Source organism: Cupressus sempervirens, chromosome 1 (assembly GCF_028749045.1).
Source record: "Cupressus sempervirens isolate cs-2001-9-10 chromosome 1, ASM2874904v1, whole genome shotgun sequence".
NCBI classification, from domain to species: domain Eukaryota; kingdom Viridiplantae; phylum Streptophyta; class Pinopsida; order Cupressales; family Cupressaceae; genus Cupressus; species Cupressus sempervirens.
In genome coordinates this window covers 162,730,091-162,757,539 of record NC_143118.1, presented here as the reverse complement: position 1 = coordinate 162,757,539, position 27,449 = coordinate 162,730,091, and the positions used below count along the sequence as shown (strand labels likewise).

The 27,449-nt window shown below is 33.7% G+C and overlaps 1 pseudogene; it reads left to right on the top strand.

Moving 5' to 3' along the window:
- The first annotated feature begins 7,454 nt into the window (after positions 1-7,454).
- The window catches only part of LOC149576655 (DNA mismatch repair protein MSH2-like), a 44,813-nt pseudogene continuing 24,818 nt past the window's right edge, over positions 7,455-27,449 (top strand).

Below are 27,449 nucleotides of genomic sequence, written 5' to 3'. Positions count from 1 at the left end.
CCCGTCCTTAGCCTTCTTGGAAACCTGCAAACTCCCGTTCTTGGGTCTCCCTGGAAACCTGCAAACTCCCGTTCTTGGGTCTCCTTCTCCACAGGTTTGGCAGCCTCTGAAGAATAACAAAGAATGAGCAAAAATCAAGTTCTGGAATCCCCCCAAAATGCCTCCAAACCTCTTAAAAGAGGGCATAACTGTAACTCACGTCCAAGAGAGGTTAATGAAACATATTTTAATAATAATTTTCATTTATTAGTCCAACGGTTTCCAAAGATTAACCCCCTTTTCTAAAACTTCACTTTCTTGGGCCTGCCTGCCTTAGCAAAGATTATTATTTTTTAATTATTTGAAAAGGGGACATGACAATTTTAGGGAGGCTCTGTGATTGAGTAGAATACCAAGTAGGTAGCCACATTCTTTTCTCCATATTTTGAATCACAAAATTTTAAGTTTATTTGGGACTTTGCATTGATTTTTAAAGCCCTAATTCAAATCCTTGAAGCCCTAAATAAACCCTAGTTGTGTAAACACCCTATAAGTGAGAATATGCCTCTGAAGAAGTACTCAGGAAAATTCAATTATGAAGATAGAAGATTATAGGATGACTTTATTGAGCAATTATTTCTTTCAAAAGAGGGTAGGGAAGCAGTCCAGGTGTGGAAAACATTCGAGAATGAAATATGCCCTGGTTTGAAGGATAAACTTATGGAAATGTCTATGGCACGGATATACCAAACAAAGGTTTATAAGTTTTTAGATGGTGGTATGGTCAAGCTAATTTAGGAAGCCCTCTAAGTAATGTCTAGCAGTATGACTTGGGTAAACTAATAATGCCCATTTTTTCCCTCGATATTGACCTATTGTTGGAGATGATGGATAGTTATGACCCTATTTCACACATCATTAGGGACATAAGTGGGGAATCTTTTTTTAAAATAGACATCGATTCCATTAGAGAAGCTTTTGGTCTCCATCTAGCCTAAGATGTAAATAATAGGATAGATTTTAAAATGTTCGAAGAAGCTTTTGATCAGGCAAGGATTGACATTCAATAGAAAATGATATTTTCTTTCTTAAAAGAGGGAGATGGAATCAAATTGACACCTCTAGCCATATCACGCACCATAGGTAATTGTGAACATTATAGTGATGCCTTAGTGTATACACATACTACCTTATATCAGGTATTAGGATTGACAAATAAGAGGAAATACAATAAATCTACAATGTGGACGTGTCTTGGAATTCATAAATATGGGGATACAATAATATATGATTTCCCCATGTATCTTGAAGCAAAGATCAATGAGGAATTAACAACATTGAAGAAAGGGGAATCCACAAATTTTAGACGGTATTCATTGCTCACTCACATGATTATTTTTCATAACAAGGATTACTTTGCACAATGTATGGCTCTAGAATTTGAAAAGTATTATGAAGTGTTACCTATTCAGTTATGTCTATCATCTTGTCAATGGATTGGAAGGATTCCAGTTTTGTGTTATTTGAAAATGATTTTGGATTTTCCCTCATAAAATGGATTATGCCAATTGTTAGTGATTTTCCTCGCTCTTTGAGAAGTTTCTTGAGGCCAATTAATTTTAATACAAAACCAAAGATGTGTCATCGATGGGGGGATATATATTTTCACCCTCATACCATAGTTATTAGAATATATGGATTTCTAGGAAAGTTTTTTGTGCTGCCCAAATATGTTCCATTGAGGATTGGTTTTCTTGAAGTGATGAGGTAGATTGCCATACTTCAAGATACCAATTTCCTACCAAAAAAGCCCCGAAAAGGAAATTTCTTTGTTGATCTTACAAATTTTCACCACTTTTCAAACATTAAAGAGGGAATGAATGATCTGGTGCAATTTCTTAGACCATACAATTTGGAAGTTAGTTCAAAAAGGTTGAATGACATAGGAAGCTTCTATGAAAGATTAATGTGCAAGGCCAACAAGTGATGTAGGAGCATCCTAGGCTTGCTTGCAATCCTACATGTTTGGAGGGATTTTGGCTTAAATTTGTGAAGTTTGATAGATAGTAGTGTTTGGCAGACACTGGTAGCTCGACATACACTATGGAGCTTGGCATGCTCTGGAAGCTCAACAATGCTTGGGAATTTTCTAATGATCAGCTTGGTCTTTTTAACACTCGGCTTAGTCTTGGTTCTTGTTGGTGCCGAGTTGTTTGTGATTCAACCTTGGCATTTAATTTATGTATGGGTATTTAATTTGTGTTGTAGATGACTTGTGGGTCAACATATATTGAATGTGAGGGATCTAATTTAATTTGTAATGAATTGGGCCGACTTGTGGCTTAGTTGGGTATAAGGAGGGGGTTTTGAGGAGTCTTTAGGGAGAGAATCCATCCTAGAGAAGAGGATGAAGGGTAGATGTGAACTTTAAAGAGCTAGTAGTTGTGGTTTGAGAACTAGAGGATTGCTTGGTGGACTTGAGGGTACAAGTGTAGATTTTTCATGGTGTTCTTATCTAGTTGTGAATCTAGACTAGCCAAGATTAAGGTTGTAAGTTGGATCTTGTGGAATCTTACAGAACTAGTATTATAATTGCTATTTGTATTTGGCCATAACTAAAAAGGCCTTATAGCAAGGCATATTGCATGTAATTAGTTATTTTATGAATAAAAAGTTGTGATTTGGTATCAAATCTTGCATTATTGTTTCTTTTTGTTATATTTCCATTGTGTGGTTATTTGTTGGGGGTTTGGACATCTTCTTTGGGGATTCTCTTGCCTTGCACTGCATTAGGTGGTATTAGAGAAAACGTTGTTCTTGAGTGTGTTGATAGATTGCCAAAGTTGAGATAGTTTGCCCCAGGACCATGGGTTGGAGAAGGTTGATCTTGTGGAGCTGATTGATCTTCTGGATTGGTGGATCTATTGCTTTAGATTTGTGAAAATTTTGTAAGATGCCTCCAAGAAGATTGGACCTTAGGGAAATTGATGATCTTAGTGATGTTGTGGAGGAAAGGATCTCAGAGAAGATTACAACAGAATTTAGATCTAAGATTGCATTAATGAAGAGTGACATGATTGTTGAAATTGTGAGTGCTTGAGGTGGTGTACCTAGGCATGTGGGTATTGATGATGGCTATGAGGAAGTTGTTGAAGACTTTGAAGCTATTGGATCTAGTGGTGAGGATAAAACTGATCATGTGGAGAGACCTATTAGAACTAGGGTTGGTCAATTTGCTAGACCTAGATCTTAGTTGAAGCTGAAGCATAAGATGGAGGTTTCTAATTTCTCAGGTACTTTGAATCCTAAAGACATGATTGATTGGATTGGTGAATTGGAAGACTACTTTGAGCTTGAGGATATTGAGGATCTACTCAAAGTGAGGTTGGCAGAAACTAAGCTAAAAGAACATGCTGCTCTTTGGTAGAAAGAATTGCAAAGAGACAAAGAAGAAGAAGGTGAAATGAAGATCACTAGATGGAGATTGATGGTGACTAAGTTGAAGGCTAAGTTCATTCATGTTGATTATGAACTTGAGTTGTTTAAAAGGTTGCAAAATTTGAAGCAAAAAGATATGACTGTAAAAGATTATACCAAGGAGTTCTACAAGTTGACTATTCAGTTTGGGCACAGAGAATTGTCAAATGAGAAGGTAGCTTGGTACATTAATGGTTTGAGATTCAATATTCAAGATGAAGTTGGTATGCTAAAAAATTCTTCAATTGAGGATGCTTATTAGTATGCTCTAAAGGCAGAAGATAGGATGAAGAGGAAAAGTCAAGGTAATGCTAGAGGGAACGAGAAGCAGGACTACTTAGCAAAGGCTAAACTAAGTGTTGAAGGTGAACCAAAACCTTTGATCAGAAGAGAAGGATGGGTGGAGGTGGGTTTAATGGTAATTATTTCAGATGTGGTGAAGAAAGACATAGATCTTTTGAATGTCCTCATGGTAGGAAAGTTGTTATTGTGATTGAGCTTGTAGTCCAAGACAATCAACCTAAGCAAGGAGAGAGTTTACTAACTTGGCAAGTACTAGTTGGTCAATGGACATTGGATTCTTGTCAAAGGACTAGTTTGTTCAGGACTTGTTGCAAGTCTATTGGTAAAGTCTACAAGGTGATTATGGATGGTGGTAGTACTAACAACCTTATTGCTAAGGAGATGGTTCAGAAACTTGGTTTGAAGAGAGTGAGACATCCTTATCCTTATAGGATTGGCCGGTTGCAAGGTGAGCATGCTTTGGAAGTGAGAGAGCAACGCCTTCTTGATTTCCAGATTGAAGGATCAAGTGTTGTGTGATATTGTGGACATGTACAATTGTCATGTGTTGTTTGGTAGACCTTGGCAGTATGATTGCATGACTATGTAGGATTGTGTCAAGAATGTGTTTACTATCAAGAAAGGTGGCAAGAAGTTTTCTTTGATTCCTTTGCAAAATGAAGAGCTCAATAGGAGGAACTTGAGTATTGGTGTAATGCTATAAGAACCTAGTATGCTATGAACATTAAGAGTTAATTTAACATTCACAAACTAAATTAAAGAAACACTTATGATAAGGAAAAAGGTAGACACCATGGAGGCAGGAAGACCAAAAATGGTAAGCTCCTCTAGTGCAAGCTGTGATGACAAGCCATTTTGGGTGGTGAGGATTTGTAATGTTCCCAATTTTAATTAATTTGGAGGCCAAGTTATTAATGTTTGTATTGGTGGGTTTCAATTGATTTAGTATATCTTGGACCCATTTTTAATTAATTGTTCCATATGTCTTGACCGTCAGCTATCTTTATACACCCTCAGGATGTTTATCCGAAGGGTATTTAAGCACAACATGTAGATTGTAGTGAGTATGCAATTTGGATTATTTCTTTGTACTACAAATTCCAATTGGGATTCTATGTTGTTCTCCATTTTGGAAGTGAAAGATCTTCCTTGTTTTCTCTTTCCGATTTCAATGGGATTCAACCCTCACCCTATTCCGTCTGTGTATTTCTTGATTTGATTTTGACAAATATTGATATATTTTGTGGAGTGACTTTGTTGGTATCTCTTGTTTGTATATTTGAATTACTTGTCAAATATTGTTGATTACCGAGAATCGTATGTAACTCACTAATCGTGGCACAAGACCTCCCACATTCCATTCTCCACGATTTCCTTCTCTGTCTTGCACCATACAACTTTCTGTTTACTTATCGTACAACTACCCAAGGCCCACCGTACAACCCTACTACTGTCATACAGCCTATCCCAGACTATCGTACAACCTATCCCAAACTACCATATGGCTTCACCCATCACCATAGGACATCCTTCTTGGACCGTAAGGTCACCCCTTCTGCCTCTTGATTCCACCGTACCTGATGCACTGACTACCCGAGGCATGGAGGAGAACTACTCGAGGCACGAAGGAGAACTACCTGAGGCACTAGGAAGACTACTTGAAGCACAAAGGGAGAACTACTTGAAGCATTTGCTAATGGAAGCACACGACAAGGCTACCTAAGAAATTGCCTACGGATCGAGATCACCTACAGGCCGAGTTCACCTTAGGAACTTTGCATATTTTCATAATCACTTTTTTCTTCATTATATATTGTAGACTTATGAAATACATTTACATGACTATATTTCATCGCATACTTCACCTAAGAGAAAGATACTTTTTTATGTGATTACAATTGTATACTTTTGACACATATGGTTCATGTCATTTCACGTCTATTGAATTGATTATATAAAATGATTATATAATAAACACTTGTTTTACCTATTGTTATCACAAAATTTTAAAACGTAAAGAACTCAACGAGTGTAGAATAGTCACTCAAATTTTATTTTATAAATAAGAATATAACCAATAAAATGAGGATAATATCAAGTCATAAAAGTAAATCAATGATAGTAACTCTAACCAACCAAAACCCCGCGGAAGAAGAGAGACGAACCAAAATTATTAAGAAGAGTTGTAAAGCTAAATTATCCCAAAAAAATGAAAAACAAAAACAGAGCACTAGTACACTCTTCTTTCTCCCAAACAATTCCTCGACAATTGAGTTTCAGAAATTTGCCACACCAGAATAGAGAAAAAAATGAAACAGTAGATCTGTAAAATCCAGCCGCTAATTGCAAATCAAGTACCATAGGCGAAGTCGAGAATTTTCCAAAAATGTTACTACATCAAAAGACAACCACGATCCAGTTATTCGCTTTAGGCCTAAACAATATAATTAGATAAACAAATGAGAATCCGTGTAGTAGATGATCAATACACTCAACGCCTCAGTAGAAAAGGCAGACCGTGAAAGCGATGAGAGCAGTGGCTAAAGATGGAGTCTTTGCAATGGAATTAGCTGCGCCTGTGATCGCTGATGGACTGGGCGCCTCTGCTTCTTGTGCATTAACTGCACTCACAATCATCAACACAGTAAATAGTGCTGCTATGAATTCCAATTTGAATGCTGCTCCTGCCATTTTTATGACAAGTGTATTTCACAGATGCACACAGTACCCTAAATAATTATTTAATCTTTTGCCCTGTTTTAGAATGCAGAGGATGTGAGGTTTATGTTGAGAAGAAGAAAGAAGGGGCGGGGGTATTTATAGTGTGTCCAACGAACGCGCTTCCCCAAATAATTAACGATTCATGTTTGAAATTTAAAACAACGCTAGTTTTATTTATTTTTGTCAAGGACACATCAAGATTCAAAATCCTTCAAAATTTCTAGCGTTTGACAATAACAAATAACAGAGCATGATTACCCTTCATTTTCTGCCGAACTATTAACTACTTCCATTTTAGTGGATTGCAAATCGCCATTAAGAAAAACTGAGCACGATTACCCTTCGATTTCTCATTAAATTTTTAAGGTCTGCTACACCTATTAAATACGGAAACGAAAATAACAGTAGATTTGCAAATTCTGAAACCTATAACAAATATTTTCAATTACCACTGCCAAATCAAAGATCATCTGAAAGAATTTTATTATAGAAAATAAATAAGTAGTAGGATTATAAACTTTTTCTGTTCTTCATTTTAGCAGATTGTAAATTCGGCATTAAGAGCAATCGTGTTCTTCTATTTCTGCGGAAGCATGCCTTCGTAATTAAATTTTAAAGATCTGTTACACTTATAAAATACAGATACAAAAGTAACAGTAGATCTGCCAAATCTGAAACCTATAACACATTTTTTAAAATTACCACAGCCAAATGAAAGATCAGCTGAAACAATTTTAGTATATAAAATAAATAAGTAGAACAATAAACCCAAAATTGTTTACGGATCTAATAAAGGAGATCCATTTATTTTCTACAGACCTAATCAAATAATCTCCCAATATAAATCTGTAGCACAAAGCTCTTAGACGTGAAGAGCGTACTCCAAGGTCACGAAAGAAATCCGCTCATTGTTAACCGCTGAAAACATAGCTGTGAAGCTCTGTACTCAATGTAAAAGGCAAGCCATGAAAGCGATGAGAGCAGCGGCTAAACATGGAGTCTTTGCAATAGAATTCGCTGCGCCTGTGATCGCTGATGGAGTAAGCGCCTCCGCTTCCTGTGCATTAACTGCGCTCCCAATCATCACCATCATCATTACAACTAAGATTCCCATCAATCTCAAATTCGCTGCTGTTCCTGCCATTTTAACGGATGTTACTTCGCTGATCACAAATTTTCCACACGTCGAAAATGATGTGCACGTCTTTGAACACTCGCAACGATTTGAGATGTAGATGATATGAAGAAGATTGTGAGGATTAAATGAAGAGGCGAAGGATATTTATAGTGCCCTGAAAACGCACTTTTCCAGAAAGAGGCATAAATGAAAGTGTCAAATGTAACGCGGGAGAGAGGGGTTTGTAGCCACGTGGACACGTCTCAAATGGAAAAAATGGACAACGCGTAACGTGTTTAATGGTCTTGTGATTTGGTCAATGGAAGATTTTATATCGCGTTCTAGGCCGACTATACAACTTGTGATTCGTTCACACACGACTCTTCCTCTAAAATACACATTTCAGATGGTACAAGGTAAGTGTGTATCATGAATTACAATAGCTAAGCTTGGGTTGTGGTTATCAAGTCATAATTAATTTCATATAGTAATAGATTTTAAACGAATTTTTATTTTAGTTTGATGACACTATCTTATTCCTTGAGCTCTTCTAATATAATTTCAATATTGGCTTCAATTTTTCGCCTTGTATTTGGGGCAAAAATTGTCTCCCTAAAGTCCTCTGTTCTTGGATGGTCAGAGTCGGCTCTAGATTGGATTGTGGCTGATGGTTGGTAATGGTATGGACATAATATATTCTATTGTTTGATACTTGGGTATCCCTTTCTCTATTGACCTATCAACTAAAGATATGTGGGTTCGACTCTATGAAAAGATTTAAAAGAAACATGTGAAGTGGCAAACCCACCATTTGTCCTTGGCAGGCAGACTTTAGGTTGTCCAGAAAGTTTTATCATCTCATCACTTTTAGTTTTCTTCAACTTGGCTATGTACTAACTACCAATTTGATAAGACAAACAAAATCTTAAGGGATTTCCTTTGGTCAGATGGTTTGGATAATAAAAAAAGGCACTATGTTAATTGGTGGGCTAGGACTTAGAGATATCAAGTTGCATGGAATTGCACTTGCATCTAAATGGATTTTAGAAGGTATAGATGGAAATGAGCCATAAGAGATAATACTTAGGAACAATATTGTTTATTCCTCCATTGCTAAGGGGAAACAGTGGAAAAATATTCCATTTCTTGATCTGTTGTTGGGAGACTTTACACTAAAAATCTTTGGATCTAAGGTGTTTGCTTCATTATGGAAGGCATGGTGCCACGCAATGAACTTTTTTCCAGGCAAAGGAATTGTAGGACCCTACCCATCATATGCAATAGCTGATAGGTTTGTTTGGTGGGAGCTTTACCTAAATGACAAGCCTTTGGCTTTGACATAGAACTACTCTGCTAAACATTGGAACATGTGTGAAATCTCAAAAATCAAATATTTATTGAACAATAATGAATTGAGCTATTTGGGAGGAGATTAGAAATATGTTTGATATACCAAATTCCCCAAAAAAGGCATACACTATAATTACTAAAGCACTTGGTTGTTCTAAATTTAAATAGATACTTGACTCAACATCTAGTACTAAGCAAGTTAAATGAGTTGATGGCACTTGTTTACATGATGTTTTTATTTTTGATAAATACTTGTTTGCAAGATGTTGCAACAAAAAAATTATATAAAATGTTTACTACGGATCCCTCCATTTCTCAATGAGTGGTTCAAGGCTGGGGCTTTAATTGGCCATTTTTTTATTGATCTTTCTTTTTTCAAAAATTTTAGAAGTCACATGTTGAACCTAAGAAATTATGTTTGAAATGGATGGTGTTGCTTCAAAAGCTTTCCATGGGATCAACTCTTGAATCATTAGGTGTCTCCAATATCAAGTGTGGTTTTTTGGTTGAGGTTGAATCTTGTAAGCATATTTTTAAAAATGTGAATCTTCTCATAATACTTGGCCAATATTCCTTGGTTACCCCATTTTATGGAATAAGCTTCTTGGTCTTACTTGGAGTGAGATTCTTGATGGCTATGCGGATTCCTTTGGGTCTAAATTTAATGAATTTTGGTATGTGTTGATTACTAAATTATTGTGGTTTCTATGGAAGGCTAGAAATGAGGAAGTGTTTCAAAGGAAGACTAGGAGACTTGCTGAGTTTGATTTAAAAATCCCACATTCTCTTATTCTGTCTCAGGTATCTTTTTCCTTGAAGATCTCAATGAGCTAATTCATTAAGTTGGTTAAAGAAGGCTTGGTCCTTATTCATTAAGACAATGTCAAAGCTATACAATACTTAGAGCTATATAGATCCCTATTGATTATTTAAGATCTTGAGAAAGTAGAAAGTATGTTACAACAATTATCTCTCTCAAATTATGTTACTGAGCCTCTCTATGTCCATAGTGAAGATCATGCATCTACACCAGTCCGAGACATTATTTCTAAGGCCAATGAATATGAGGTAGTGAGATGGAATTTCAAATTATTGAATGTTCAAATGCTTAAGGATATGGAAGCCAATGATGGTTGGGGATTTTAAGTCTGGTTAAGAATAGTTTGTATTCATGTTTTAATAGTAGTACAACATTATCAAATAGTCTTATTATCTTTGGAGTTATCAATTAGTCTACAATCATGTGAATTTTTTTGTCTACCAAGCCCCCTTCACCCCCATTTTTGTATTTTGTTATGTTTGGGGGGAGCTATTAGATGACTCAAGTAAGGTTTAGGGTACATTGAGTCTTCAAGCAATATCCAAACAAGATCTATTACTGACTTATGTTGTTCTCAATTTTATTGACTATTCTAATATTAATAATTATTGATTTTTTATCATTGTCTTTGTATACTAATAATTTTTTATATCGATTTTATTTTATTTTCAAGTAGTAAAGGTTAATATTGTGCAAGCAACAATAAAAAAGTGGCACAAACTATTATGCAAGCAAGAATCTAATATAGAAATTGAATTTTGATAATTGAGATTCAATTACCATTTGTGCACTCTAAAGAATTGATTTTAAAATATTAAGGTAGTTATTTGTGAGGGAAAGATCAATTCATGGGAATGTGCGAGGATAGATATTAGATAGGATTGAATAGGTAGTGAAAATAGGTGAATACGTGCAAAGGGGAGCGAAATGGAGACATATATTCAATTAGACCATAAGTCAAATTTCATGTGAGACCATATTACTTATCAATATGATTACTTTGAACCATTTCATCAAAATGAATACAACTAAATGGAAAACATCATGTGACTATAATATTTCTTACCATTTGAATACTTCTTTTGATCAAAATAATGAAATAATTGGAAAATATCATATTTTCAATTTAAAACATATTGGGGAGGAGTAGTAGTTACCACCCAATGTTCCAAATATCACACACTCCTCAATCACCCAACTCTAGGATAACCAACTTTAAAGAAATCACAAAATGATAACTACAAATCCATTAATAAATTTCACATGTACCCATAGTTGTTCACTAGGAGTCCAACACTTAGATTTTTTGAGCTTTAATTAGAGGAGTTGTGCAACTATAGTGATACCCATAGAGCACAACCATCGTGACATTTATAAATAAGCATTGACAAATTGTGAGGTGGTTAAATTGCACAATTATTGGGACATCTTTAAGTAGGTATTGGGCTACACTTTGGAACGACCACTTTTTTTCTTATGTGCATAATAGATCTCTCAACATGTATCGTTACTATTCAAAAGAAATAAAAATAAATTAGCATTAGCTCCTTGCTCATCCAACCTCATAATAACTAACTTTTAAGTAACAACAAATGGTAACTAAAAGTCCACTCATAAATTGCACACCTATCGATAGTCTCCCACATGTACTCCAATATTTAGAATTTTCACACTTTAATTGGAGGAGTTGTGCAACTTTATTCATACCTACAGGGCATGACTACTAAGACATTTGTGCATAAGTATTAACATTTTTTTCCAAGTTGTGAAAGTGCACAATGTTTGGAACACCTTTAAGTGGGTGTTAGGTGACACTTTGAAATGACCAACTTCTTAACCATTCCATGAATAGTGATTCTCACAAGGTGTGTTGATACTACCCAGAAGGTAAAACAATGACTATGAGCACTTAAGTTTCCTACGAAGGCAACTAAAAAATCATCAAAAAATCCTATTTAGAAACAAATATTAAATACAATGCAAAAAAAATGTTGATAGATATTCCTTGAGGTGTGAAATAGTTAGACAAGCAACACCTAAAGAAAAGTGGGAAATGAGAGTTTCTCTATTTTGTAACACAATAGAATGCTTTGTCCATAGGATTTTGTTTAGTAGTTATAATTTTGCTTTCATTACTAGTAGTTGGGATTATATGTTAGATAATATCTGGTCTAGTAGTTTAGGGAATCAATTTTTGATATTAAGGAAGAGAGTTGTCAATATAATTTGGTTTCGAAGCATGTGTTATGAAAGAATGGCTTATCCATAGTATTGTACATAAGACCAACCCCTTGTTTTTTAATTGCTTTTAATGTAAAAAACACAATATAGAAATAAAGTAACATTTGTCATAGAATGCATGTCATAAAGACATTCTATATAAAAATAATTTAAATACTTTATTTATAAAATCAAATTTGACCAAATCAACAAACCTACTAATTACAATTCATATAGAACAATAACTCCAAAAACATACAAACTGTTTCAAAAAAATAGGTACCCAATGAAGTCCCACAAACTACTTTAACCTTGTGGACATTATTATTATTAAATTAACGATTCAGTCAATTTGGAAGAACTAGAGTACAAGCCAACCCGGCTATTGACTTGAAAGGCAAGCACGCGCCATTGAAAGAATTCGCGCTTCCCGCAATTCACGGATGCTGAATTTGTCTTCACACGACTTTTTCTCCGTACCAAACTTGAGCAACAGATCAAAGAGGTGCATTTATTCTTTTGGCTAATCTCTGCATCTGTAATTAATGCACAGGAAGCGGAGGCGCCAAGTCCATCAGCGATCACAGGCGCAGCTAATTCCATTGCAAAGACTCCATCTTTAGCAGCTGGTCTCATGGGGTCTTTCGTTGCTTTTACGGCCTGCCTTTTCTACTGAGGCGTTGAGCGTATGGATTAATGTGCCACATAACTTTTCACTTGCGTTACCTTGTGAATTTAGTATGACAATGAGTGGATTTTGTTCCTAGGCATCTTCTTTTGCTGGCCAAGAACAATTCTCTTCTTCAATGATTTGTAGCACATATTTTTATTGGGAGAATATTTGATTTCATCAATTATTCCTTTGGAAAATAAACTAAGTAAACATTGGGCATTTATTCTTGTTTCTTATGAATAATAATAATATTATTAATTAAGCTGAGAGGCTTTCTATAGTGGTAGCAATCTTCAATGTAAATAATAAGCATTTTTCAAAAAGTTTGACAAGCATTTACCTGTTTGTAATGTGAGGTGAAAATAGAATTTAAATAAATAAAAAATAACAGTAGATCAGTTACATACTGCCATATGTTGCATATTTCGATTTGTTTCTTTAACAGATTCATCAGTTACAAGCCAAGAATGAATTTGGGAATACAATACCAACAAGCAACTCATCGACAGGTGATTTTCTGATCCATCGGTGTAGAGTGACACGAAGATGTGTCCTTTTAAGATTTGTAGACCCTGGTAAGAAGCCAATGATCAAAGTCAGTTTAAAGGCGAGAAGAAGCATCTTGTTGTAGAGGAGATTTCCTTCCATAGTGCTCCTCAGGATGAATGAGATTGTTGAAGCTAATTTGGGGCAAACGGTTAAAGACATTGTTATTGCTGTTCCGGCCTACTATAATGACTTATAGTGGTAAAAATGGGAAATGGGTAGAATTTACCTGATTCACTTTCCAAGGACTTAGAAAATCATCAATACATTTGATTAATTGATCAAGATTAACTTCTTCCACGTACTGTGTTACATTGACAAGCAACTCGATGTATTGAGTAAGAGCACTTGATTGTGAGGAGGAAGACATGGTTACAAATGTGCAAAAAAGACATGAAGATAGATCAGGGTGCAACTAATAGTGGCAAAATAAATTGGAGGGTCCGAGATTTGTAAATTTGAAAGAAACCAACTTGCAGAATTGGATGAATTTGAAGACAAATTGAAGGAGCTGGAGAGCCTTTGCAATCCAATTATTGCCAAAATGTACCAAGGAGGAGGCAGTGGGCCTATATCAGACAATAAACTGGCTGAATACCATAGGGACACCTATCCAAAGATTGAATAAGTTGATTTAGTTTCTTGCTCTGTTTTTAGGTTTGTTCTTATTTCAGTGTTTTGATCATCTCTTTTTTGGCTCAAATTTTTGTATCCACCTTGCAGGAGAAGTTTTTGGTATAAATATGAACAAAAGCTGCATATGTTTTTCTCAAGGTCACCGGGAGACGGGGAGACTTCGAGGTCTCCGGTACTGGTACTAGTACCGTACGAAAAATTTTCAAATAGGAGACAGGAGTACTTGGAGATGGCAATTTTTTTATTTCTTATTTTTTTAATAGTTTAAAGAGTCTAATACTAAAAGTAAATACAAAATTTGAAAATAGTAATACTGTAAGACTAAAAGACTAAAGTAAATAATAATAGTAATGTCACATTAAAAATTAAAATAGACTCAAAGTCAAAGATTTCAAAACTCACATGATCACAATATTGTATCTCATAGACATATTTGTTTTTCGAATATTGCATATGATCACCATCATATCAAATTGATAATCGCTGAGATTATCATTACATATTCAAATTTTAAATTCAAAAAGTGTAGTTTGATGCTAAATTGCCGATATGCAAACAAAAATGAACACTTTGTACAATAAACAAAAAATAGAAATATATTTAGTATTAGTATGTCGATGGTACTATCATCTACTCCACAAGGTTGTGATCATCCATCTCAAGGTCTTCAGCTATCATGCTCTCCAAAAAATCATCACTCTGCAAAAACATTTTAAATGATTTAATCATTTAAATTGTTGAAAAAAATTAATTTTTTAAAAGTGTCTCTAATGTTTTTAAAGTTATTAATTTATTAAATAAAATATTTTAAATGATTTAATCATTTAAATTGTCGGTGGTCTTAATTTTTGCATTAAAAAAATTAAAATGAGGGCTAAAATATATAAAATTATTTAATAATATATTTTACATTTATATTTTATTAGGAGACTTCAAGGAGACTTCACTTTTTGGATTAGGAGACAGGGAGACTTCAGGAGACTTCCTCATGAAGTCTCCAATCTTTTTTGAGGTCTCTGGAGACACGAAAAGTCTCCGACATGTGACTTTTAGGGGGGAGACGAGTCTTCCCGTAACCATGGTTTTTCTATGTGCTGGCAGCAGTATCTAAAAGGAATTAAAATTATTGAAATTTTTGGATTTTTTTAAGAGCATATGGTTTGTTCTCTTCACTTGTAAAAATTAAACAACTTTGATATCTGAAACCAAATGAAGTTCAATTGATATCAATTTCTAAAAAAAATTATTTTAAATAAACAAAAACATAATTTAATATACATTTTACACTGAAAAATATTAGATATTGTGATTATATAATTTGAAATGCTAGTGTAAAAATAAGGTAATTAAATGAAGAATTGATTTCTAATTATACAAAGTTAAAGATGGTTAGTATAATTAAATTTTGATAAAGTAGATAAATAATAAAGTTGATACTATAATGAAAAAAATAAAATTGTAACAATAGATTTTAAAAATTAGAATAAAATGTTAGATATTATATCAAATTTTAGAATTAGCTTGAAATTTACAAATTTGGACAAATCTTAAACTAATACAATCAAACCTATAAAACGAAAAACTAAAAGAATGCTAGGCAAGAGCCTACAACACAATGGTCAATTGTGAGCCTCTCATCGAAGAGGTCTTGGGTTCAAATCTATTTGCAATTATGCTTAGTAAATAATAATAATAATTAATTAATTACAACACATCATAATAATTGATCTTGGTTTTGGCCTCTTACTGATCCAAAAAAAATTCAAACTTTATAAATAAAATCATAGAGTGTGACAATGGGATGAGGGTTAGATAAAGATACATGAGATCACTAGTACATTTCCATCCATTTTTCTACCAAATTTTTCAACCAACACTATTAAACCTCTTTATTTTTTTTTTTCATTCTCGTGTTGGTCACAATTTCCCACCCCGCCCCCCTCCCCCCCTTTAGTCAAAATTTCAACCAACATCAAATTACCCAAAGTGGGTCATAACAAATTTTGACTAACCAACTTTGGATAAAGTCGATGCAAAGACTAGAAATGCCAAATATGTTTGCTTGCGTTTTCTGAACTTGTGTGAGTGCAGTTGGATTGGCATTTCACATAGGGTTTGCCTACATTTTCTGAACTTTGGTGAGTGTAGATATCAAATTGGCATTTCTCATAGGGTTTGCCCATGAACAAATTTTCTTGTAGGTGCCCTATGTCGACTTGGTCTAGTATGGAACCATTCTTTCAATACCAGCTACAACCGACCAGTGAGAGTGAATAACATTCAGGTGGTTGACCATAGCTTGCATCAAATACTTGTTTCTCATTCTCATCAACATGACACACACATGAGATTAAGATAATTAGTCCTCAAGCTGCAGTGCATTTGCTTCCCAATGAGAATGAATTAGGCCATTGGCCATTCTTTTCTCATATAGAGGCCCTTGCCTATCTGTATACAGGAGTATTGCACCTGCTTCCGCTTTTATTAAAAGGTAAAATAGTATAATTGTTGTGCTTTCATCATCCATTTAAGGAGAAAATTCCTTGTTTGGAAGAAATCTACTTAGCTTAAAGAAGATCTAACATAAACTCTTCCAATATTGTATATAAAGCTGGATAAGTTGTTTCAAGATAGTTCAAAGAGTATAAACATAATTCATAAAGTTGAACCGCTCAATAAGTTCTTGAATCAGAAAAACAAACAAAATTGTTTTCCCAAATTGGAAATAGCAGTCTAGAACAATAGTTGAACAGAACATAACTTAATGGGGAGGATTGGTTCACAGTTGATTTCAAGGTTTGGGTGTTTGTAAATTGATTATTACAAGGTTTACCAGGTGATATTTAAAAGTGAGTCCTTTGTCTTAAAGGAGAAAATTTTCATTTTCAGGGCACACGACTCTTACTGACCTAGTTAAGCATTCACAAGCCATCAAAGATCATTATTCAACATAAAACAAGTGAGGCTTCGGCGTGGGCTTGTTGGATAAGGTATGCACAGTTGGAAGACAAGGAGCTCTTTTTATACTTTCTAATTTATGATTTCCTTTATTCATCCATATTAATTACAATTGCAGAATCAAGTGAACATACCATCCTACAACATAGTTTGTAAATATACTTTTTTATACATTTCCTAAACACTAGCATAATACCAAATAGCTGTCAGCTACTTTTATCAATGTTTCAAATATGTATCTAGCTCATTTCAAACATATTCTTATCATATTGTTCTTCTAGATCCTTTGATAACATGTGATGGTATTGAGAATCACCCTTTCTGCAATTAGCAAACACAAAAGCAATTAACTATTAAGGTCACTCAACAATTATTCTTTGAACATTTAACAAGAAATGGACTTTTTGTAAGCTTCCTTGATAAATAACTTGACCAGTTCTTGAGAATAGTGCATGCTAAATAGAGAATGAGTGGTCCACTCTCTTGAACTCCATTGTTAAAAATTACTATCAGGATCACAAACAAAATCCTAACCATTCCAATGTGAATTTAACATATGTGCACCTGCATTATTCTTGCAAATGCACACTCTTCCAATAAATCCAACATACCCCTTCACAATTGGTGCCTTAGTGCATACTACTTAGAGAATTATGAGTAGTCCAATCTCTTGAAATCCATTGTTTAAACTATTGTTAGGATCACAAATAAAATCCTAATCTTTCCAATATGAATTTAACATATGTGCACCTACATTTTTTTGGAAAATGCACTCTCTTTGACTAAGTCCTGCAGATCCTTCAAAATTGGTGTCTTAGTTGCAAATATACACTTATCTCCTTCCCAGCTCTTTAGCCAACATTCATATTGACAGAAAATTATGTACATTTTTGTTCAAAACACTTCCATGACAAGGAATAAGACGAGTTGTTCATTCTACAGAATACACTTTCATCATAGTCTACAGTAACAACAATATCCATGTCTAAAGTAACCTACTTTTATATTGTACATCAAGAGCACTACATATTAGATAAAAATATATCTTGGTCCCTGTAGTTGGATTAGCTCATAGCTCATAACTTGTAGTTAGTTTGTAGTTTTTATTGGGTTTAGTATATTCTTTGCACTTTTGTTAATCATTGGAAAAGGCCAAACAAAGATACAAGACCATGATTGTCACCTTGATTAGGTCAATAAAGAGATGTAAATTTGGATCTACAAATAGTTTGTGTTAGGAAAGTCACTTAATGAGATTTGAAATTGTGATCTTTTTCAAGAACACAAGTCCTCTCAAGTCTTGTGGCATAAAATACAGGACTTATAAGTACACTTTGAAAAGTATAATAGTTAACAAACAACAAAAATATTGTCTCATTTTATTTCTATGATGCAAACTACCTAATAATTACTCTTAAAGTACTATCCCATAGTCATGATTTGTCTTGCACAATAAGCCATAGAAGAACATATCTACAAACAAAATGATTGAAGGTAACCAACAATCAAAAAAATCTACAACATAAACAAAAATATGATGTAGCAATTCAAAATTTGTTGAGAGCATAAGATTAATGTCTATTGCTTACTATATCCCAATAGAATAGATGTTACATTAACCATATTTAGCTGGCCTTCATGAGAGAGGGTTTCAAGTCCAGACGTCTCAGAGCATTTGCTACAACAGTCATAACTGACACAACAAAACAAATTGATATAGATATATATGAGGAAACCATTGTTCATTGACCATTGTCCTTTACATGCTACTACATCATTGATTTGGATTGAAGCTAATTCATACTATTAACATACCTTCAACACTATCATAATAGTGTAGTTATCATTTGTTCATCACTGTTATTTATACACTAGTACATTTGCACCCATTTTTCTACCAAATTTTTTGACCAAAGCAATGAATCTTCCTTATTTTTAGTTTTCATGCTTGTGTTGGTTGCAATTTTTTTTTCCCCTAATTTGGTCAAAATTTTGACCAACATCATTCACCCAAGTTAAAGATGTCCAAACTATTCCCAAGTTGGTCAAAATTTCAACCAACTTGGGTCATAATATAATTTGGACTATACTAAATTAATTAGGCATGTCTCTATTATGGACTATACATAAATTCGCGCGAATGCCCAAGATGAGAAATTTCACATAGGATCAACGCACATTCTTATTGAACTTTGGTGAGGGAGCATGCAGGATATTGTTTGGGCATTCACATAGTTCAACACATGGGTTTTTACTGAACTTTGGTGAGGGAGCACACAGGACATTGTTTGGGCGTTCACATAGTTCAGTGCGTGGGTTTTTACTGAACTTTGGTGAGGGAGCATGCGAGATATGATTTGGGTGCCACACTGAACCTTAGATTTCTTAGGCTCACTACATTTTTGCTAGAGTTACATTTCACAGTCATCTCGTCACTAATTTTGGTGAGAAATTAATCCTAATCGAACTCTCTAAATGGTCCTTACTACTATTACATCATGAAACTTGAGTACAGGGTTTGATAATTTGTTAGACTTCTTGTTCATTTTTTGTTACTTTGCTCAGTCATCTTATCACTAATTTCTTAGTTCATTTTTTGTTACTTTTCCCAATTCTTCCAATGCACCTTGGGAGACCTAATTGACAAACTAGGATATCATTTAGTTCATGATTTTCTTTTTGTTTTACATTGTTGATCTGCATTATTGTAAAGAATTGAGATAGAAATCCCTTCATATAAAAAGGGTATTCAACTCTTGCTAGTTGAAAGGCAATGATTGAGAAGTAGAATCACTTGGAGGAATCAATTGGTACTAGGTTGCAGTGATAATGGTTTTGTAGCCAGATTTAGGAGTGCACCTGCAAAATGGGATCCTTTAGGCTAAAACCTTCTCAAGAAGTAGAATATGGGATCTGGGGAAGGAGGATAAGTACGTCAGGCCTGATCAAATGTCACAGACATTTTGACATTGAAGGCCTTAATTAGAGTAGGCAAGAGAAGGAGAGAAGGTATATATTTCTTCCCCACCAGAGATTTTTGCAAAGATTAACAACATTTTTTTTGGCTCCCCTTCAACTACAAGAATATTTTTTATTTCTCCAAAAGAACATTTTTTGAATCCTCTTAATTTCTCAATCAAGGGAAGAGATTTAAAGTATATTCACTCTTACAAGGAACTAATGTACTTCAACTTTAATGGCTTTAAAGGAAATATTGTTCCAGTAGAAGAGCTAAGAAATTTTAGAGAAACCCTTTCTTGCAGAAAATGAAGTTACTGGTCAAACAACTGATACAACAAGAAGGGTTGAAATGGTTCAAAGTAATAACTCAAAATCAGTAAAATGAAGGGAGGTTACTTCCATAAAAAAAGCTAACAATAAAAGATAATATGTCACTATCCTCATTGTGATATTCTCGCAGCCTTTAATTGTTTTGTATTTTACCTTCTAAGGTCTTCAAGATCTATTTCTACTCACTCTGCATTAATGTCTTTTAGACACTCATTCCATGATTTATGACTTTAAAACCTATACCACAATTAGTTTGATAATAATGTTGTCTCTTAACTTTATAGTATTATACTTGACAATCAAACCATCCAAAACTTTTCATCGATACAATAATGACATATTTTCTTTCCAAGAAGAATGGTACCATTAGTTTGCTTATCTTTCTTATTTGAAGGCATTGAATCAAAGACATGTTAATTCTTTCTTTGAGATCATTTTTGAGAAAATTAATTTTAATCTCCACTTGGTTTGTGTCGCCAAAATTAGCAAAACTTGAATGGTGGTCCATTAAGTTTTTTAATAAAAAATCTCCGCATCTTCTATCCTTTCTTTTTGTTTTGAAAGACTCACTTGTACCAATCAGTCTGGAGGATCCAATTGATTCCCAAGTTCCTTTATTAAAAAAGGCTAATTATTTAATGTTGATTGGTTTTATCCATGCATGATGCAGAATCAATGGTCAACCATTGATTTGATGCATGAAATAAGTAACTATCCTTTTGTTTTGAAACAATACCCTTATATCTTCCTCTAGTGCAATTGAAGTGATGAACCTACCCACTTAGTCTTCTAGGTTAACACACTGATCTCTACACCTTTGAATTCACAAGACAAACTCCACTTGCAATCTTCTTCAAGCATGTAAGTTTTCCAAGTTGCCCAAAACACCTACAAACCCCACATGACTCTAAATAACTCCAAATATCCAAGGGACTCAACCAAGGGTTAAATATAATTTTATGATTTATATAATGCATATTCAACTATATTTAACCATTCAATTGGCTAGATCCAACTCCCAAAGCCCAATTCTTCCAATGCACCTTAGGAGACCTAATTGACAAACTAGTAGCCCTGCATCAGCATAAAAACCTAAATAACTTAAACTTTCTCCAAAGCACTTGAAAAGATAATTACATTTATGGACACCCTTTTCAAAGTACTAAAACATACCAAAATATTACATATGGTCATTTTCGACCAATACCCCTGTTTCTGACTGATGCCCTATTTTTTATCATGAAAATGGCTAATTTAACAAAGCAACTCCCAGTAATATTGACTCCCAGACCTTGTAACTTTCAACAGTCATCATTCATGGAATAAAACCACCAAATCCCCAAGAAATTTGTTCCAGACTTCCTCGAAGCCCAAAATCCCAAATTACCTTCATTCAAACCCTTAAATCTAGGGTATCACCAATATCACCATTCCCCAAACTTCTAGATCAATTTTGTTGATCATACACCTTCAAACTGATCATATAAGATGATCCAAATCCAAAAATATCCCCTTCATGTGGCTAGAACTCCCCCTACTGCACCTAACCACCATTTCCATTGAAATTCTTCACAAAACCCTCACTGTTCTGTAACAGTCAATCAATGTTGCATTATTTCTGCATTTCAAGAGTTAGTAGGCTATTATATAGGTTAGAATAACACATCCCATTAGGAAAGGGCCCTTGGATTTTCATGGGATGATCAGATTATGAAAAGAACCTAGACTGTTGTAGGAAAAACTCAAAACTTATAATCTGTCAACTAATACCAGTCATCTAATTGTACACTTAATTTCTATCTAAGAGCTTCTGATTTTTTACAATATTTTTTTCTATTTTAAATATTTATATTCATTTTTTAATTCAAAAAATTGACATGGCTGCAACACAGCAACCCAAAAAACTTGAAGCAGACTCCTACTAAGCAAAAAACTACATAAATAAAATAAATTATATGATACATAAAATAAATTAATTCACAAGAAGCATACAAGAATGAATTTAGAGGATGCATCAATCTATTATAATTATCAAAGAAGCATACATAATGAATTTAGAGGATGCATAAGTCTATTATGATTATAAGTTCTCCAGGAATTGAAATGGTTACATATCCCTTAAAGGCTCAAAATTCTAATATTGTACAATAATCTTCAACTTATTTTCCCTCCCCATAGTAGTCACAATAAGTAAATCTAAATACTCCTCAAGATTGAATGGAACACCATATTTTAGTAATTATGTTGCTTCTTTATGCAATCCAATGGGTTCTCAGTCACTCAACACAACATCCACATCCTCAACAATCCAACATGAATATATTATATGGATTGGTGTCCTTCAAATCAATCGTATTAGAAAAATCCTTGCCTTCTAAGCTCTATTTCCTGAAGACAAAGGTTCTCTTGGGTTAATCTTTTCTAATTCTTTGAAGGGATGCTCTCAAATAGACTCCATTGCACTCACCCCCAAAAGTGATACAAGGCTGATACAAAAAGAAGCCCGGCCTCTGAAGATTTGGTGAAAAGCACCATAACTTTCCCACTACAAGCCTACAAATAAGATAACTATAAAATTCGAAATAATATTCTGATCATATGCCAATAAAAGTGTACAATTAAGTAACTCAAAAAAAATCCTTAATAAGCAGTACTACATGGAATGTACTTAATCTTCCAAAAGACTTAATCTCTATCTAAGAGCTTCTGATTTTTTATAATAATCGTAAATTATATGATAACTTTTTTATATTATACAGGTGTATTTGTTTCATTGTTAACTATAAATTTAAATTTATCTCATATTAAAGTGATGTACACAAATTACATTTTAAAATAACCTTTTAAAGTCATTAGTTTTTATTTTTTGTCTTTTTGAAGTTAGAAGCCTACTCAAATCCTTAGAAGCCTAAGTTCAAAGTCTTTTAACTTTCACAAGGAATTAGAACAATTTTGCATGTGCATTTATCAAAGCATGCTCTATAATAAGGCATATTGATTTAGAGGGATATTGGGGCTTCAAAAATTTCTTGTCAAGTGCTTAAAAAAAGGTTTGTTTCCCAATCCCTTCAAATGTGCTAAAGGACCTTAGTCACCCAAACCATGTACTTAATCTTCCCAAAGACCCAAGAGGATTTTAAGACCTAAAATGAATTCTTTAGAGTTTATGATATTGTCTTAAATTTATTTAATTCCATATCTCGTGTGGGCTACAATTCTTTACTATAAATCAGTGCATTTCAAAAATTTGGCTTTGCTGAATATTCAGCTACAGTTCTAACTGATATCCTATGAAGAACATGACCATCAGTTATGCTACATCAATGAAATGTATATTAACATATTCTTTGATAGTCTTCTCCATAATTTTTTGGCACCACTTTCAGTGGGCATGTATTCCCTCAAGATTACTAACCTTTATGTGTCTTGTATCACTACCATCTAGATTCTGCGGTGGCTATCTAACTAGATGAAAATAAACAATTGTTTTACAAAGATGGAGAGAGAGTGTTATTAAAAACAATAAATTTGTTACCCAAGACCAAATGTTTTTATACAATGACTGAAGTTGGTTTTCCTTCAACTATTAACTATTATTTTATTATTGCATTAGTCTTTTATCTTTAATTGACTGACTTTTATAATACTTATATGTAATTTTATATACTCATACCTACAAATAATGAAGATGACATATGCACTCTTATGAAGATGACAACAATTAGATTAACCACCTAAACATTACCGATCTACTAGAGTCTCCAGTTTGAAAAGATTGGGCATTTGCAAATGCTTGAGAAGATCTATTAGAGTCTCCAGTTTGAGAATGTTGGGCATTTTCCAAGGCACTAAGGTCCAGGTTGGGAAAAATGGAGAGATGACAATGAGGACATTTTATGCTAAGGCACAACCATCAATTAGTACATTCAACATGGAAGTTATGTGCACAGGGTAGCCCCACAGACCTATAATTAGAGAGGTTACTTATCATTAAAACACTACTAGGAACTTTAAATACATGAACCATGTTTCCCTTAACAAAGTGTAACACAATTATTTATAACAATCTTAAACTACATACCTCATTTCCTACACCGAACTCCTCAAGGTAGATGGGGCACTCACCATAGTCTGTAGGCATTGCCTTCATGCAAAATTTCAAAAGCTCCTAAATAATGCTTCAACTGCTTCTCTCTGCATTTTTCTCATTTTCAATAAAAAAAAGAAGAAAATAAATACTTGTTTAAATAAAAGAAGCTAATCAATGTATAAAAGAAAAAATAGTTGTTAGGTTATCTGACCACTAGTCTACTACATCATAGTCTTTGAAAGAATACTTCAATTGATACATAACTATGAATTTCAAGACCATGCACTAATTGAATTAAAATTACATGTATACCCCTAACCTATCTTCAAGTACTATAACAATAACTCCTTCAAACAAATGGAACTCAAGGAAACACTAAATTTTGCAAGTTCTAATTATAATCAATGGACTACCAAAAACTGCTAACAATAAATGGAGTCTTACTATTGTTTATATTGAGAAATTTTAACAAAGTACATATTAGTGTATCCTGATCTCCTATGGTGTTGGGAACATTTCTAGTGGTTAAGTTAGAATATAACAAAATTTTAAGAAGTTATAAGTAGAAGACACTACGGTTTCATTGATTTTGAGTCTCTTGAGGCAAGTGAATTTATCTTACTTAAGACAGACATAAGATTATGTTATTAATAGTATATTCTCATGTATGTTTTCTTCTTTCCATGTGATGATGGTGTGCTTCTGCGCAGGTTGCTGAAATTGTAGCAGATTGCATGCATAATTATCTTTTGTTTGAGCACATTTTGAAAGTTCAGCTTGTTCCATCTAAGCAAATCCGCCCTAGATTGTAAGTATTTTAAAGAAATTTGACTATCATCTAGAAATAATTTTTACATTCATAGGCATTATCAGAAATAGAGTATATTGTAGGAACACTACAAATACCTATTATGATTGGGCATTGATAACAAGGTTAAAGTTGTTTTTTGCATTAGTTTCTCTTGCCTATGATACACTTCCTTTGTGTATTCATTTTTTGTTGTTTGGCTTATAGCCTTTTAGTTGTTAAAAATAGGTCTTTGTTTTGTGGCACTGGTAATTTTTCTCACCACATTTTGTTTATTAAATTATTAGTTATCACAAATTTCCTAAGCATATATGATTGTTACTATTTGATTTTGTATGCCTGAGAGTTCACATTGGCATCTGTAACATCTTATATGAATTATGTGCACACCTATGGTCACACAGAAATTTAACAAAATATCATTAATAAGGAAAGAATACATGTTCAGTATCTTGCCTTGCCTCCATGCAAAGAGTGCTTGGTAGTTTAATGTGTATTGAAATTATGGAGGTTGCGAATAACACTCATGTTACATTGAGTCACATCTTTAACAATCTATTTGATCCAACTTGAAAAGTGAAGAATGACAAAATACTAAGAATATTTATGCATAATTTCATAGAATAGTGAAAGAGAGATCTTTCTTATAACTATTGTTATTAGCAAATGTCAAGTAGAATGCATAGTTCTGGAAACATTTTATTTTACCTTCTAAGGTCTTAAAGATCTATTTACACCAAATATGCCTCTGTGAAATAACATTTCACCCCAAACACTATTCTTTGGTACCTTTAAAGTGGGTCTCAGTGCATTAAGAAATTAAACACTTGATGAAACACATGTAACAACATTCATAGTTAAGCAATCTTTTGAAAACCTTTGAGCACTTCTTTGCACAATCTTTGTAAAAAAGCTCATTGGTTTGTGCCCAAAAAATTTGTATCCATATGTTTACTATCTTTTTATGTTCTAGATCATTGGAGACCCAGGGAATTACACTCAAAATTGCAAATAATTCATTGTATTATAATGCAGAAGTGTTCATGTTACAATTAGAGAACACATTAGTTACACCAATTTTTTCTTTCAAAAGCATAGGTGCAGATATAAACATTAAGTACATGTTCAATTTTTTTGTAGATAATATACACATTAGTTAGATCAAATTTTTCTTTCAAAACCATATGTGCAGATATAAACATTAAGTACAACATGTCCAATTTATTTGCAGATATATCTTCTTGTGAAGAAAGACCACGCCTAACAACATGAACCTAGAACAAAATAACAAGATAATAGCTACTTTGTGGTCTCAGTTATGAAGAAAAGCTGATAAATGTAATTGTCCTTGCAAAGAGTCTAAGGGCTTAAAGAATCAATGAATTCTAATCACAACAACGTAGAGACATTGTAGGCAACATGGTCACATTGAAGGTGGCCACGATTTTCGTCCATTGTTGAATGTGGATTCCCTATGGGAGCAACATGGAGGTGTGAATATCCAAGCTGAGGATAACGCTCCCATGGAAGAAGATGATAATGCGCCAGAGGACATGATTGAAGAAGACGGTATTGGAGCAGGTGATGAAGAGGCTCACGATGATGGTACTAGTGCATCTGATAATGATGATGAAGATGGTCTTGATATACTTTTACTTAAGAAGGCACACACGCCCCTATATAAAGGCTCCCAAACAAATCTTCTCTCAGCTATAGTGTTGTTGGTGAACTTAAATGTTATGAATGGTTTATCCAATGTAGTAATGTTATGTATGCTAAGGTATGCCACTTTTTTCATCTTCAATATTAGCATACAATTACTATTTATTATATTAACAATACATATTTGTTGTTGTAGGTTGATAGGTGAGTTTTTGTACCACCATCAAACATTTTGCCTCATTCGTACAGAGAATTATCTACCATTATGAATCAGATTGGAATGAAGTATCAGACAATACATGCATGTCCCAATGATCACATTCTATATCATAAACAACATGAATTTTCAATAGAATGCCCTGATTTTCATATTAGTAGATATTAGTCAGATCAAATAACAAAAAAGGTGCCTCACAAGGTTCTTTGGTACATTCTCATTATTCCACATCTTCAATGATTATTTAGGTGCATTAGCCTGGCACAGTTTATGGATTACCATGCACGCAATCGAAGTCAAGATGACATTATGCGAATGCCTATGGATGGTTCTGCATTTAAAGAGTAAGCTTTCATTAGCAATGGACAGTGTCAATCCATTTGGAGATATGAGATCTATTTACTCAGTGTGGCCTATTTTTGTTATTAACAATACATTCCTCCTTAGATGTCCATAAAGAGGGAGCACATAATGTTGTCAATGATTGTGCCAGGTATTGTTTCATTTAATAGTTTTCTAAATTAATTTATAAACAATGCATGAAAATCATCATAATAATTATGTAATGTTTATGTTCATTC